Raw genomic sequence first — 16,901 nt, forward strand, 5'->3', positions numbered from 1 at the left:
GGAATCATCGACTCTTTGTTTCCGCTGCTGCTGTGCAGCGTTCCTCGTTAGTAGTTTGATCCGAGCTCCCTATTTTTGTGTGTAAGTGGTGCCTTCGCTGACCCGCTGTGCCTACTTCCGGCATCAATTCAGTGGAGACGTGCGCCCCATAATGAACTTCTGCTAGAACTTCCAGCTTGTTTTAGGATAAAATTTTACTTGGTTGATGAATCTCGGAGGATACTTATCATCTCAGCTTGTCTTAGACGACCCGCTGTTTTGATACACAGAGTTAATTTTTACCTAGTTGCTAGTTGATTCCTTTGGAACGATTCTATGTGACTGCAGCATCAATATCTGCTAAATCGACCAAAATCCGCATTGCTCAGAAAGCTCTGTTCATTACATGTGGATAGATCGACTCTGCATCAATAGATCGCCTATAGGCTATTCAAGTACATCTGGCTCTAAAAATCTGTCTGATTCCCATTTAACTTCGATATCGAGTACAAAGTTCTCACGTCCATCAGTTTTCTTCAACGCTGGCAAAGGGAGGCTGTTGTATTCGTATCAGAGACAATTTGGCTTTCTTAGTGGTAGCAATCATGTGTACTTCGTCTTCACGCGTTAAGTGTGTTGTTATGTGATCTTGTGTTTTTGAAGGATTCTTCTTAATGTATTTGTGTATACTTAATATTTCGTCGACAGATATACTCTTCAAATTCAAGCTCAAGCTTCGTGCTGGCCCCATATTGTAAGCTAGCTCTTGTAAGTAAGTAACACTCAACGGTTACCGTAGACTGATTCAGAACAGACCTAAGCGATTGGTTTCTCCATTGGATCGTTGATTTCGGTCTCATTATATTTGTTTCTCAGCATTACCATTTGTCAATTAAAGCATATTTCATACTTTGTTGGTGTTCGGTGAAAAAGGTCCAAGTTTTTTTTACCAAATCCCTAAGCATGTAAAAAACTTTGGTCCCATTATTATTAAAAATTAATCGAGTGCCGTAATTGCTGCAGTCTATTATGGAAGTTAGTCAAGCCATTGGCTATAATATATGTAAAGGTAGACATTTGAAGCATCAGCGAGTCTTACGTCTTGGTCGTTTGAGCGCATCGATGTCTGTAACAATGATGTGAGGGGGACGTGAATTTAGCTTCGTGACGGCCGCGCGATTGGATGACTAACGGGACGAATATCTACCATATGTGACATGTAAACAAACATAACTTCAGGCGAAAAGAGCAACAGATCAGCAAGCTATTGCGCTGCTGTTGTGTGCGGTATCGCCTTAGCAAGACAGGTGCGAGATCCGTCAAAGATGTATTCCTTAAGTATGCAAAATCAACCGCAAAGGCTACATGTAGCACACGGCGTTGTTTTATGATGTTGAAAACAGTGTTTCGATCAACTGGAAAAAGAAGCCGCGAAAATGAGGCCTTCTGAATACCGCTTCATTCTGGGAAAACTACAAGCCGTATACAGACGATATATACAGGGCGTCCCAAAAAACGTGTTCAAAGGCTTTAGTAGAACGTAACATTTAATAAGTCTTGTTTAGGTTGACGGAATTCACTCACTAGTTAAACCTACATATAGGGTTAGGGTACTTCGAGGTATTTGGCTATTGGAACTCATTTTCATTTAAGAGCTGTGCTAGCTGGCTCGAATATATATGTTATAGTTAAGATCGGTAGAAATACCTTGCTTCCAGTCATACAAAACAGAGTTCAACGCCAGTAGATCCGGACGTAAAATTAAAGATTGGCTGTAGTGTGTAAATCGATAACCATTAGCTTTGTCTATTTTTTGTTAGAGGGGAAGTAATGGCTCGTGTTTCTACATCAGTCGGGCTGTACGCGTTGTCTTCCAACAACGGATCCGCCTATTATAGCCGGTCAGAATTTTATGGCATCGTGAGAATTATATTCATCATTAACAAAGCCGAGGGCGAAGTCGTTCGACGCTATCGTCTATAGTCATCCCATCGAGTTTCGTTAACGAAAACTCTCCTCAGGGTTGCAGTCGAACGAGAGATGACGCAATTTTACGTCAATAAACATCCCAAATAGAATCCGGGCTGTGCATCGCCAGCTTGCATTTGTACCGGATACTTGTGCTAACATCGTTGTTGTATCCCGAGCGTCTTTCATAGTAAACGCGAATCGTTCCTGTGCATCACCTGAATCTCACTTTTATCGACCGTGGTTGTCCAGATATATAGAAATGTATATTGTGAATACTGATAAGGTGACATTCTCGAAAAGTAACTAGAGAGAGCTTCGTGTTTTGATTATCGAAGCGTATAGATCAAGCAGATCGTGGTCATCACGTATGCCGCATTCGGATAGGCTGAGCTTGTTGTGGCGAACATAACATCGTTTTTTAAACTAGTAATAGTCGAAATTGTACTGCTCGAGCTTGCCCTTGAAACGGAGTATGCCCTTGAAGGACACAATTTTCTTCGTCGATCTGCCAAAAGCGAATTTCCTTTAGGGAATAGTTGTCCATTTCTGTTCAACATAATGTGTGTTAGTTTCCAGACTGGATCTAAACTGCCCCTTGTCTTTTGCAGAGATCGCATAATACTAGTGGATCCCCGAAGCAGGGTACACCGAGGAGTTTTCAGCAATTTTGTATCCATTTTAACTTTTGGCATGAACGAGAGTTCGGTCCTTTCATTTGATTCCGTTTAGCCGGAGTCAGGCTTACAAACCTCTACTCTATTATAGCCTGTTTAGAATTAAAAGTCCACATGAATATCGTCTATCCGAAACACTAGTATTAAATACGAACCACTAATAAATACTAACACGGCTCATTTTTTTTTTTCGATCCACAGGGCGCCTTGCGAACTGAGAGCGTGTTGGTTACAGTATACTGTTAAATGAAACGTAGCATTTGTGTTGACTTTGCTCTGTAACCTGATTTCCCTATGGCCATATTGCTATGCATCTATCAATACATATATCTAGCTTTAGCTTTAACTTAAGGTCCAACAGCCTTCTTACTATTTTATTCTCTATCTTTTTGCTCGCTTTTCGACATCGACAGGAGGGTCTCCAGCACTCGTCGTTCATTGCTTCTCCTGCGTTTGGTTGCCCCGCCGCTTGGCCGCTTTTCGAAGTCTGACGCTAGGGAGGTTAGATGCGTACCATTTTTTCTAACCCCACTGTTCATTTTAAGTTCGTTGTCGAGAATAACATATCCGTGGACACCCAGTAACCGCTTTGATGTAATGGCTTACTGCTATCTACTTCAGTGCATTGTTCCCACACTTTTTGCAGCTGTGTTTCGCACCCTGCTCCAGATCAGAAACGTTACCATGCCGTTATCGCCTGCTCCAGCTCTACTATACATAGACCTTTATGCGCTTTCCGAGTTAAATTTCGGTCCAAACCTTAATCCTGTAATCGGCGTCACATTACTAACGGTAGCGCGAACGGTAATTCTTAATGATCTTTAGCGATGAATGTCATCTTTTCGCTGGTCTGTGCGAGGCCGGAGACAGCAGCGAGAGCAATAGCAGCGACAGAGCGACAGATTCGCTTGCTTTAGCTGCCTTCGCTTGCCGCCACCGCCGGCGCAGTTTCCATCTTGAGCCTGGAGTCTTACGCTGTTTGTACGACGGAAGTGGGCGTTTCGTTCTCAGATAAAACAGCGGGGCAAACGCGAAGTATCAGACGTCTAGTGCTCGCCTGACATATATCTGTTTCTGGCTGGCTTCGGCTTTTTCTGGTCACTTTGTTGTGTCCGTCTTTTTATTTAAGCGTTGTCGTACCGAACTATGTCACTGGCACTCTTCGTGCACGTTCCGAACGTGTGACGAGAAAAAAATAAGCTTAGTACTACGACTACTACTGCTCGTGTTTCTGCGTAGATACAACACACGGTTGGTTTAGAATAGAGTATTTTGGTTGCTCCTTCGCTACCCTCAAGCGTCCGATAGGCCGCTTCTTCTGTCTGGTCTCGGAAACCTTCTAACTTACTTGCAAGTTTTAAACCTGCCTCTAGCCCCTGCTAGTTTTCGTATTCGCGCATCGCATTCTAGCATCCTTCTCCGTTATTTTTATCGTCATCAACACAATTACCATCACTGAGTCGTATCGCCGCCCTCAGGGGGCAGAAACGGTGATTACAGTGAAAATATTTCGAACTCTTTTCTAGCAGCACTGGTGGCGAGCACTAATTAAAATCATGCCCGCGCCCTTCACTTCAAGACCCCTTTCTTTTCCATTCACCCTCCACCTCGATCGGATGAACGGGGACTCGGACGACGAGCAACATCAGACAGCCACCGGCGGCGTCTTTTACTTCCGGTCCCAGCGCCCACTCAGCAGACAGAAGATGCTGGTTGGACGAACCAATCAGGGCGGGAACGTCGATCGTTAGAGTCATTATGGAAGAGATTGTATGTTCCTTCTGTTTCAGTATTCCCTATAATGTCCCATCGTTCTGTTCGTGTTAGCAAGAGTAAGAAAGGAAATACCTGCAGCAACAGCAGCCAAAAAGTCTATTTTAACAACAATAGTAGGCGATGTCTACAATGGGATGGATAGTGGGCTGTCAGGCAGAGGCGAAGTTGTCTGTTCGTAGACTGTGCCTGTATTCTTGTGTGATCTTCCTGTGATTGCTCCCTTTAGCTGGTCTTCACGCCATCGTTATTCTCAGACCTAGGTCAAGCTAGAGTCCCATCGCAACCGCAGGCTGCTGCGGCTACAGGTGTTGTTGCGACCACCTGTATATATGGGGCTGAGTATCTCAACGTTAATATAGCAAGTGAGTGTCATAGGGAAATGAAAGAAGACAAGGAGAGATCTGATGAAAGTCATAAAGCAGATTGCTTGACCTTGAAAGGAACTTAGATTATAATTTCTCTTTCTCCGCAATGCTGGAGAGTTCGTCACGGGTTTCAATGTGCCGCGATCGTGCTCTGCACCTCTGCATCGGTACAGATATGTAGGGATATATACTAATAAACAGATATATCCCTAATTTGAAACCCGATGGGGCCGCAATGTGGAGGATTATAATATTGGCAATCATGCTTATTAGTCACGAAAATGTCATACAAATTTTGCCACTGACGCAAATATGAACGCGAGTGGTTAGAATTTTTCGAATATGCCCGCGCCACTGACATAGCATTTATTATGCTCGAAAAAACCCGACGAGTTTAGCTGACATGAGTACTAACACATCTTTTCAATCTCTTATGCGCCGTAGTACTGTCATTGATGTACTGTATTAGATATTTAGGATACTAATTAAGCTGATTAAGACAATTCAAAATGTTGGCGGTAGCAAGTCATTCACAAGACGATTATCCAAGGCGGTCCAACAATAATAGGTATTCATAAGCTAATCATAAGAAAAACAATGAACCGTTAGCTATGCTTCACTACTATGGCAAGTTATAAATGAATGTTGTTTGATAACAGTTTTTAGTATGTTATAATAGATATCCATAAACGTTAAGCTTTAAAACATAGGCTCAAGGATATCTGTAAGTTTTTTCTACGTTATGTGAGCACGTCATTCTGTTTTTACTTACTTATTAGCGTTTTTACGTATGTTCCCGTACGTTTACGTATGTATGGTAAAGAACCCGCTCCAAAGCGGGTACAGGTAAACAGCACTCGCGCCAGTCTACATTTTGGTCAAATAATTGAGGATCGCTTTTTGTCTTCACATAAAAACATCTTGAAAGATGTTGGCCTACGAAGTGGGCGGTAAGAACAGAATTTTGAGTATTGAGGGAAGGAAAGGCTTCAAGTGATGCCTCCTGTACTGAAGTTGTGCAATACATCACAAATTCTTTGGCTACATTGGGCGTTTAGTGCCCCGACATAATATTCAATATTTCCTAATAGTTAAAGCAAGGAGACGAAGATCTACTTTACAGATATTTACTTCTAAATGAGAACAGGAGAAGTCAAGTCGATTTCACGTTCGAGTTATCTTTATTGCATCAAAGGAAGCATAAAAAGAAAAGAAGCAATATTTCGAAGATTGAAACAACGGTATGGACGACACTAATCCTGCGTCAAGATTCTTGTGCGAGTATAGCACTTACTAATCAGTCGGGAATCGTAGGTGGCCTTGTTTTTCTCATACACTAGGCAACCGTCGCTACACTTTTCGCTCTGGCTGTCGGTAAGAAACATTTTCTTATCTACCATGCACCGCTTCTCCCCACCTGTTTCTCAATGGGACTACTTTGTCTCCTTGATGTTCATTTGAAGAACACATGACTCCCCATTTTTGCAACGCTTTTATTTATTCCAAGCCTACGGGTGCTGCTTGCTTGTCCATGATCTTCCCGGTGTGCATTTATCTCAAATTCAATCGTAACGTAACGAAACCTACCCCTGACGTCTAACTGGCGCAGTTAGTCTTAATACTTCCTTCACAGTAGCCTAATGGAGATGAGTTGGAGATAAGATGGGCGTAGTGGCGGACGCGAAGGCTGAAACAACCACCTATATAGATTAAGCGGGTTGCAGGCGACCTTAGCTTACCACTGTGGTGCCGCACCTCGTCTAGCGTGCAGCTGACATACGCTCTGCGTTGTCGGGCAAGGTGAATGCGAACGGGTACATATACAAAAGGATTTCGGTTAGTAGAAGTTAATATGGAAATATATTGGTAATCGTGGGGTGTAAATGCAAAAAATGTTCATAGCTTTGTTTAACCTACTGTAGAGCAAGGGCCCCTAGATATGTACGTGGTGCCAATTCATTTGAGTGCCGATGCAGAGATAAAGGTTTTTTGCAAAGGTCAGCTCGGTTCAGAAATCGATAAGACATGATAGCATAGAGGCTATGGCAAAAAGTTGAAACGATTTAAGGCTTGCGATTGTATCTTCGACCAGCCATCCTGCGTTAATCCCTGCAGTACGGTATCAGACCTCGCCGAATAGTCGTAGTACTAAAAAAAGAACCACGTGGATAAATAGGTATTAGCGATTAGGTCTACCCTGCTCCCATTGCCGTTATCGGGACGCTAGGAACGACTCGTTAAACGGCTTTGCTTTCGTCGCGAACCCTAGATTCCTGCTTTTTCTAGCATGTTCTAGTCTGCCACGAAACCAGAGTTACTTACAGCGTTTTGAGTTCCACCCTTCTTTCTAAACGATAAAATTATACAGGTGAACACTCAAGAGCCAGGCAGAATGAAAGCAGTAATTTCTCAGTTCTTTGTTCAATGCGAGAGCGGGGCAGGTCTTTCACTGGTGAACGTTGGAAAAGTTGTAAATCGTATGACGCAACCCCGAGCAAATGCGCTTCTCCCAACAATTGCCACTGGTTTGACAAGTTTGAAATAAACAGTAATTTCTAGGTTATTTTCTATAATTTTAAGCCAGTGTCGTCCACCACTACCGGCGCGGTCGATGTAATTTATCAGACGCAACTTTGCAATTTAGAAGGCAACAGTGAATAAACGAGATGTTGAGTAAAAATGTATTGCTCCTGTATGGTTCTTCAGGTTGGAGGAAGTTACAAATCGGCTAACTTTGCGTGCGTGTACCGAGTCTGCAGACCAAGCGTAAGCAGAGATATGAAAGAGATAATAAAGGGGGATGATCAAGGGGGTATAAGTAAGGCAACCAGAATGGTTAAGTACGAGCTGATGAACTAGGTGGATTCGCTCGATCCCAAGGGAAAAAAGCGTTGTTGTACGGTAGCGTTGTTATTTCGCGAAACGGGCAGAAGCGTCCGGTGAGCAGCGAAACAGGAGCGCCTCAGTAGTAAAGCATGAGGAGCGGAATCCCCAGGTGGCTTTTAATAAGGCCCGAGTCACCAGCTATGCTAGCAAAAGCTGGCACCACCGCCATTGCACATGTGGCTACGATAACCGGAAAAACAACCGTTGCAATGGATAGCACTTTGCTCTAATTTGCGGGCAAAGTAGATACCGCTTTCTCGTACGAGACCAGCTACAACTTAGGAGGTGAAAAAGCCCAGAGAGGAGAGAAGCACAGGGTCGTTGATGGTTGGCGCTGAACAGGCTAAAGGCTGCAGTAATGGCTTTTGAGGACACGCGTAGAAAAGAAGTCTCGGAAAAAGTTAGGGCTGGGTGCGTACGTATGTTGGTGATTGAATTTTGCCTGTTATTACTAAAGCTAGGAACGCTCAGATATGAAATGAAGTAGAGGTTCGAAGCCAGGCGTAGACAGCTACCCGGTTCGTTTCGTGCTGCTCGAACAAACCGCGGCGGCAGTCCACGACAGTAGAACTGGACGTAAGACGCGTGCGATTTTTTTGAGTACCTCAAAGAAGGCAGTATTTTATAGCAAAAGAACAGTAACCAGTGGTGGAAATCATGTTTTTATGTGCTGTAGAAGCATTCCTCTATGTAGATAAAGTATCGGTGAAAGCAATAAGGTTATAAACATGTAATGCAGAACAGGACTTTGCAAGTCGAACAAATGCTGGCGTTCGCCTTTGAGCGCTCTGCTCCTTAGTTTCTCGTCTACTTACTTAACACTTTTAGATAATGCATATGCTACCCAATTAGTACGGCTATTCATCTATATAAATAACTTTGCCTATAAGTAACAATCACAAGTTACAATGTAATTATAACAGAGTGTATTTCTTCAGCATTCTAAAATTTGATCATACATAAAATACGAAAGAAATCTTAAACAATGTTTTAGTCCGACGGTAAGGTCATTGCAAACCGCCACGTGAAGGCCTGCGATACGGCAGAGGACGCTCTAATTGAATCGTTATGATTTTAGTTATATTGAAGTGCAGCAAAACAGGAAGTTGCGTAACATTGACGTCTTTGTATGCACCTGAGATTGGTGTCGCAACAATTAATTCAGAGAGGTATTAATAATATTATGTCCTTTACAATTTCCTGTTTGTCATAAATTTATGATAGATCCACTGATTAGCGCTTCGTTTGGTTTTTAGGACGTCGTGCATTCTGATGTGTGACGCGAAATTCTACAGGCTAGGCTTGCGTGCTGACGCTAGCCAAGTTAGGTCAAGCTAATGGGTCAGCTATCAGTTGAATGTAAACGGAAAACGTTTGGTGGCACTGAGTCAATTAATAAAGGACCAGCTTAATTTTATTTCTGATTTGCGGCGCCAACTCCACATAAAGCACGAGTGAACTTAGTGTTAGCCGGTCAAATCTTCAAAACACACATGACTTAAGTTCCATAGCATAAACTTTGTAGGTTTGGTTTTAAAGTTCACTGGTTCCATTTGTTGGGAGGGCCATATAATTGAAGAGACGACAGAAAGATCCCGTTGCTGAAAACGGGTCACCGGTTCAGTCATCGGACTGCTGTTTTCTTTCTCATATTGGAAGTAACACTTGAAAGAAAATGAATTAAAGGAAGTATTTCGTAAATACAAACAAGTTCGTTTTTATCACACCTGGTATTCAACGTCCGACTGCTCGGGTAGGTGAGATTTCTTCAGAGGGAGAAGAATTGACCGTAATGAGCATATTGGGAATGAAACGGAATACACATTAAATACGAGTGTGTGAAGAGATAGTTTAATATTTCGTTGCCGGAATTACTTATTATTATTATTATTATTATTATTATTATTACTGCTTTTGCGTAATCTATTTTTTTTAAGTTTTAAGGTGGAGTGAGCATTGAAACGTTTTGTATGACAATTGTTCAACCCAGCAACTTGACGTTGATAAATTGCTAGGATATCTGACTTCTAAAAGACCCAAAACAGGGCCAGGTTACCATATTGGCTTTCGTCTTTAGACACAAACAAAAAAATTGAATTTATCACGTCTTTATGCTGAATAGAGCAAAAGTCTTTTGGTAGTTCAAAAAAGACACTTGGCAGCTTGAGGTGTCTCTAGTGAGCTTTTTTTTACTTTCATTAATATTACATTTTATTATTATTCACTTGGTGAAGATAAATTAATAATTAATTTTCATTTTACTGTTCGTTTAATACGATTACATAAACGTGTGTATACGGGAGATAGGTAATATAACCGTAGAATTTCAGGCGGAACAAATAGCATGTCATCTTTTTATATGCCCGCCCAGGTAGTACTGCATGACTGGCCATTCACAGCTGTCGTACTCGTCGAGCTTCGATTTTAACGATAAAGACCACTTAAACTATTTCCGCTGACCTCTCATTAAAAACTCAGGGGCAAACGGCGGGGGGCACGCAGGTGGTGCGATATGCGAGTGGAACATTGGACAAATCGAAAATACACATAACAAGCAATTGTTAGAACTATATACGACGAAACCACGAAAACTATTTCACCTTTCTATGTATTTCGCGCCACCTGCTATGGCGATGGATATCTGTTAAGGAACCTGCTCTATCTCTCTATATTTCTCAATAGAAAAGATTATTAAATGCCCATAAAAATCGATGTTGTGATACGAAAGAATAGGATGTCTCAGTGATAGTTCAGTAGGAATATGTCTACACATACGCCTCACCAACACGTCTGAGGTATAATTAGACGGTGGGAGTAGACGTAACGTTTGGCGAGGTGAGGGCCATTCGTTCAGTGTTTAATAACGGGGATGTCGGATCTGAGACCTGAAAGAGACAGCACGCAAACGCATCCATATTGAATCGCAAGTAGTCTCCGTTTCGTCCACATAGAAAGGTCCAAATTATACTGCAGAAAGCATATATTTTTGAATCATAGGTGTAATTTTTATTATTATCTACAAAGAAAAAATCAATTTATGGCAGGCTAGTAAAACTATAAACTCATACAAGCACTGTAAAATTTACTTTGGAACATATTTCAACTATATTCTAATTTTCGAGTTCGGCCGTAACGACACATGTATCGATAGCTATTATATGCATTTGCTGTCTGTAAGATATATATATATATATAGGATATTTAGACATTTCAGCAGCTTTCCACTTGCCAAGCAACTGTCGAAGCTTAGCTTTTTCCCGTCTCGGCAACAATATTGCCATTATCACTCGGTTCTTCATAATGGTGTATTCATAAATATATTTATTCATGGTTAACAGTGAGGTTAAATACAAAACCTCAAAATATTCTAAATAAAAAAAAATGCTAGAAATTTTGCATTATATACCTACTGTATACGGGACAGTCTAGTCTGGGTGTTTAATGCGCATGATGTCACGGAATTGTTACGGTATCCATAATGAACAAGCGTTGGTATAAAATGACTGTCGCAAATAAATAACCATAAATAAAAAGTAAAAACATCAGGAAAAGTAGAAAATTATTGGCACGATGAAGAGCTGCTTGTGTGGTTGCTATGCCGCTCTTAGCTCTGTTGTTGAAGAAACCCAAACAAGCCCAGCAAGACCCACCAGAGTTAGACGCCTAGTGGGACAAGTACTTGATGTTTTTCCTAAAAGAGGTAGTTCCAAAGTCTAGTTTATATTAGAGAAATTCTTAAAAAAAAAAGAAAAAAAGAAGCTTATCCTATATAAACATATGCCAGTGCAGTTCCTGGACACATTAACGTGCTCACATCGGTTGTAGCGTAGGAAACGCACGAGCTGATCTGTACATGAGGGCGTTACAAAGAAGCAAGACCTAGAGAAAAAAAACCCAAGAGAAAACAGCGTTGAGAGCATAGCGTCGTGGCGACTAGGGAACTGTTTGCTTTGTGGAAAGCCTGCACTTCTGTAAAAAAGGAACAGCCTCGACTGCTGAGGGACGTTCATATTTTCTAAATTTTATGATATAAGTCGTCGGTCCACGCCGGCTCGTTTGCATGTGCGCATTCACTTTCGCACGAATAATACCAATACTGTAAAAGTTTCGACTCTGCCACGCGCACAAGACTGCAACAGCAAAGACGTGTTTTGAGGAAGCGCCTAGAAAGCTGGTTGGAGAGCCAAGAAAAAAAGAAACCCAGAAATTTGCCCTTTCTCTAGCAGCCGGCGAACTATTGCTCCATCTTTTTGTCTGCAAGCACAACCCCCTAATTTTGCTAGGCTTGGCAGCCAAACCAAAAGATCGGCTCCATAACTAGCGGCATTGCTTACTTCACCAGGGGAACAAAATGGGGAACGTACTAGAAACAAAGGAGCCGAAGAATGCAGATCTTTTAGTTAGCACGGTTCTGGCCATCTCAACGGATCAGTGATCGACCCAACCAGATTGGAGGGCCAAGCGCAATATCAAAGGCTGCTAGGCAATAAGAATACCGAGCTGGCGAGTAAGCGGGTGGATGGCGAACGAATTCTTGCTATTTGAACCAGCGGTTCTTCCAGGCAGTAAACTCTTCGATTCACTTAGTTTTCACCGTTCCTCCCTGCCTCCCTCCCTACTACCTTGCCGAGGCACTTCCTCGCTATCTTAAAAAAATACGTGAGGCTCGAATAGGCATACCATCCATTGCGTTCACTGACGCTCTGGCAAGCTTGCCTTACTAAGCTCTCCAGCCTTTCTTAAGCCAGCATCGCTCACACAGCAGAAACATCAGAACTTTCGTTTCAGCGTTCACGTATTCGCGAAAAATACGAAAAATCGATAATCGGAAGGAAGCCGCTCGTTTCTAATCGAGGGGACTGGGACTCATCAAAATTTCTGTTCTGTAAGCTTGAGATTTTAACAACGAAAAGATGGGCAAAAAACACCCGGTAGTCAACTGCACTGGGAAAGCCTTTACTATTTCGTCCGATGTCGATTTCTAATGAGTCGAAATGTGTTGATGTGCAAGAAATAAGTGGTCTCAGCAACAACGCGTTCAACAGCTTGTACTCTGTCTAGTAGCAGACGGATCTTTGCGGAGAGGTAGGGCTTCACGGTAAGAAATTAACAGCAAGAGCTGAAAGCGCGTGAATCTGCGTTGAATGATGGTCACAGGTTTTTTCGCCTTTATTTATAATAGAATATATGATGCAACGATATTCAACATTGTTTTAATGTCATATCTAGCGTGACAGAAGTTTGTAAAAATAACCAATTAGTGCAACAATTTGAATTCCGTTTGAGGATATTATTAAATATTTTATTTGCTATGGACCGAGAAGCGCGTGTAGCACAGCAGGAACCCGAGTTCGCATAAACTTTCTGCTTTACGATAAGTTTGCTTCCTCACTTCTGCACTCTAATCAGATTTCCGTTTTTAGCAGCAGCATATTTTTTCGTCCGATCTCCCCCCAGCTTGCTGATACACTTTGGAAATCCCTCTCGGCTGCATAAATTAAGAAGTTTGGCATCGTACATCATCCGTGTTCACCTCATTTATTCTTCTGCACTGTCTAATTACCGTATCGCATGTCCCTTTGTTAGTATTTACGTCGAACACGAAGAGTAATTCATTTGAACATTTTTCCCTTAGCCCCCTTCGGTGGCTTTCCTGGTGGCAAATACGCGTATTCGTATTGTGTAAATATTTGTCTCGAATGCATGTAGTCTTTACCTCTATTAAAGCATTTTGTCCATAAATTAAATAAGGAAGGACAGCAAGTAAATTGTTGTAGTAATATCTGAACAAGATGTCACTTACTACTGTTTACATAATTTCCAGTGAGCTCATTAACGTGCCCAAGACTCGGATAGAACTGAGGGGAGCAGTGAAACAAATTGCATATCATCTCAATAGGATTAATTTATACAACAATCACCTTAGATAAGTATTGAAATAATTTTTCCCTAAAACCCTTAATATGATTGTTCATATTATGTTGACGCGAGGCAAGGCGAGGCGAGAAAACGCCGGTAGAAGCCTTCAGAGATTACGGTCACCTTTGGCTGTGCTGGAATCGATATGCGTTGATCGTATGCCCCAATGGGGAATCACTCGGCCAAAGTCATTCACTACATGCCTTTTTTTACGCCCGACAAATATGGCAATGCAATGATGACATAGGAGCTTAACAGAGATGTGCTCAAGGATCCCATCCTTTGGGTATTGTCGTTTATAGGCTCGTGAATGCGTAAAAACGGGTTCTGTTTCTTGACTTTCTGTTTCGCTTCTACATGCAAATCCATGCAGCTGAGAAAACGTTCACAAACGAACGGCTGACTACCATAGCCACGACCAAAAGGGGCCTGTATTATGAACATTTTGTTTGGATTACAGTCGACTAGTTACTTGTAGCTCATGGCTCTAAGAAACCACACAGCGAAGAAGATCATACCTGAATGAATACGAGCCCACTGGCTGGCAGAATTAGATTTCCAGATATTTAGCTATACTAATCGAAAACCTAGTAGGAGGCTGAAGGAAAATATGGACAAACACATTTTGAGTCTATTATCAATATGTAAGTGGACCGCTAAAAGTGAATCCTCTCTATATTTCCGACCCTGACTGACGGCTAAATCGGCGACGTTCCTTGGTTGTCAGTCTCATGTCCTCATTTCGTTAAAGGGTTTCAAAGGACCGGGCAAAAGAATGAGATATTAAGGAACAAAACGACCGTAAGCGAGGATCTGAATCAAAGTCTTAATTTACCATTTATGCTATTCTTGACTTTCATCGATCGATTCATCGTACTTCTCCCTCTCTCTAGAGCTAGAGAAAAGAAAAAGGGAACACTTTTCTTAGTCGAGTTTTAGATTCTGAAACCATTCTTTTTAGCCTTAGCCGTGCAACCTCGTTTGCCGTGCTTACTGTTACATTGCCAGCAGCTTATCGTAGCCTTTATCAAGTTGAAAGTGCTCCCATAATTCTATATCACTATCAGCTTAATCGTAGGCCACCCTTTGGTGACCCCCTTGACCTCGCCCCCCGGCCAGTTCCTATGGAGTTTCGCTTCGAATAAGTAAGAAGTGCTGCTTCGTCTATTTTAGATTAGGACGCCCCAAAAGAACTGTTTCCATAGGCCTCATCCTAGCTGTATCCGGTGTCTAAGTATGTGTACGGGTCTGTATCGTTTCCCTTGAAGCTCGTACTGCTCATCTTCAAGGGGCTCTCCTGTGAGCAGTCAGACAAAAAAGAAAAAACGTTTATATCCGGATGGGCGGCTTTAGCGTGCTGCTCTGTATGTTGCTTTACCGGAAACTTTTAGCAGCAAGCGGCTGGAGCGAAGGTGCAACGTCGGTCAAATAATCAATGCACGAGAAAAGAAAGCGGTGAAATTGGTCACATTGGCGTAGTCGACGAGGCGGAAGTTTCGTAGGATAACGAGCAAAGCAAGAAAACTTTCATGAAAGCATATACGGCGGAGAGTATGAGGCGAACGAAGGAAGCGTTACAGAGATTTCTTGAAAAATCTCCTTTTTTCGGTGTAACTACTGTCGATTTGCGGTTAGGTCAAGCCCATGGAATATTGAAGCAACAAGGTTTTTCGGATAGTTATGGTAGTTGCGGTGAGATGAGTGACAGCTTATATTGGAACTTCATCGTACTTGTATTGCAGCGGATTTGCCGGACAATGGTATACTCAAAATTTTTCAATGAAACCATTGAGAGGTTGAGAACGCGGACAATATAGCATTTGGGAGAAAACCATCATTAGCGTTGAGCATTGTTTGTCGGGTCGATGCAAAAACAGCGTAGGCACAGGCTCCAAAGTATCGTGCTTAATAGGCCAACGCGCATTAGCATCATACTATAGAAATATCCGACCTTATATGAGCTCTTGCTTAATTCCTCCACATACAACAAATGAATAAAGGATATCGAGTAATGTCTGTCTTATTGTGCGTTGTTTAAAGCTTCGTAGAACAGTGGTAAGGCAATCGAAGCTGTAGTCATCTAATAGAGCCTGTAAACAAAGGAAAAAAAACTAAAATGAAAATCGCGCCGCTTTATTTGCTACACTGGTCGCGCAAAACTCGGCCGATATAGCTATGAGATACAGTAATCCGTAGAAGCGAAACGCATAGAAGATAACGACAGGTATATTTGATGAAACAAATAGCCTTGTCATTAAGTATAAGCTTTACCCTGCGTTTATTCGGTAGCTCATGCTTCATAACATCAACTCCATTCGTCATCTGCAGAAGCGAAAATGGAAGTACTTTGAAAGCGAGTGACACGCAGATAATGGTCGAGCAGACCTGCGGTATGAATGTACCGCGTGAAGAAATAAATTAAATCGTATTTGTTTATGCACTAGAGTAACATTCACGGACACCTGCTGGCGGTATGAGCAAGGGTCAGTACGCTAATAACAAATCTTCTGTTAGACTTTAAGATTAAATATCAATAGTACGTAAGATATAAACGAGCTCCCATAACCTAGGATGGACAACGCGTTGTGCTACGTTTCTGTTTTGCATTCAGGCTTCAAATGATGAATAGAAAGGTGTTATATGGACCTCATTTCGAAGCCAATTGGGCGTACTGGAATAGAGGGATGAGGATTCCCCATTAAACGTCTTTAGATGGAGCGTCGTAGAGGATGTCTTGATGCTGCTGAAGAGCAATGTAGTGAAGCAACAGGTGGAAAAGGTAAAACTTACCAAACATCGCAAATTTATCATATGCTGCCGAAGTAAGCTATCGGTGTTTCCCAGGTTAATCGAATAATCCCACTGGATACTTCAGCAATTATTACTAATTTCTGGCATAGAAAAAAGATCCCCAATCGGATAATTTGATCTCAGATCATATGATTTAATAACGAACGCTTTGAAAACTAATTATTCGTGGTTATCAGTTTCTGTGATTGTAAAAATTCGACCTGACTGGAACCACCACAAGTCACCTGAAATGAATAATTAGATAGCTTCTTGAGCAAGTATATAATGGATTACAACTGCTATAATGTCAAACACGTTGGACTGGGGAAAAGTTCCCGAGAATAAATAAATAGACGACACTATACTTATTATATAAATGATTATGTTATGTCCTTTCTCCATTTTTTCACCAAGTGGTATATATTGCCTCGCCAGAAGGTGGATCGGGCTTTGTTTTGTAGATGTTTCCCGACCACATTGACACGTGTCAAAAGTTGGTCGGAGCTCAAGCCTTGACTGCTCCCCCAGAGCCACTAATTGC

Source organism: Varroa jacobsoni, unplaced genomic scaffold (assembly GCF_002532875.2).
Source record: "Varroa jacobsoni isolate VJ856 unplaced genomic scaffold, vjacob_1.0 scaffold_893, whole genome shotgun sequence".
In the NCBI taxonomy this organism is placed as follows: Eukaryota; Metazoa; Arthropoda; class Arachnida; order Mesostigmata; family Varroidae; genus Varroa; species Varroa jacobsoni.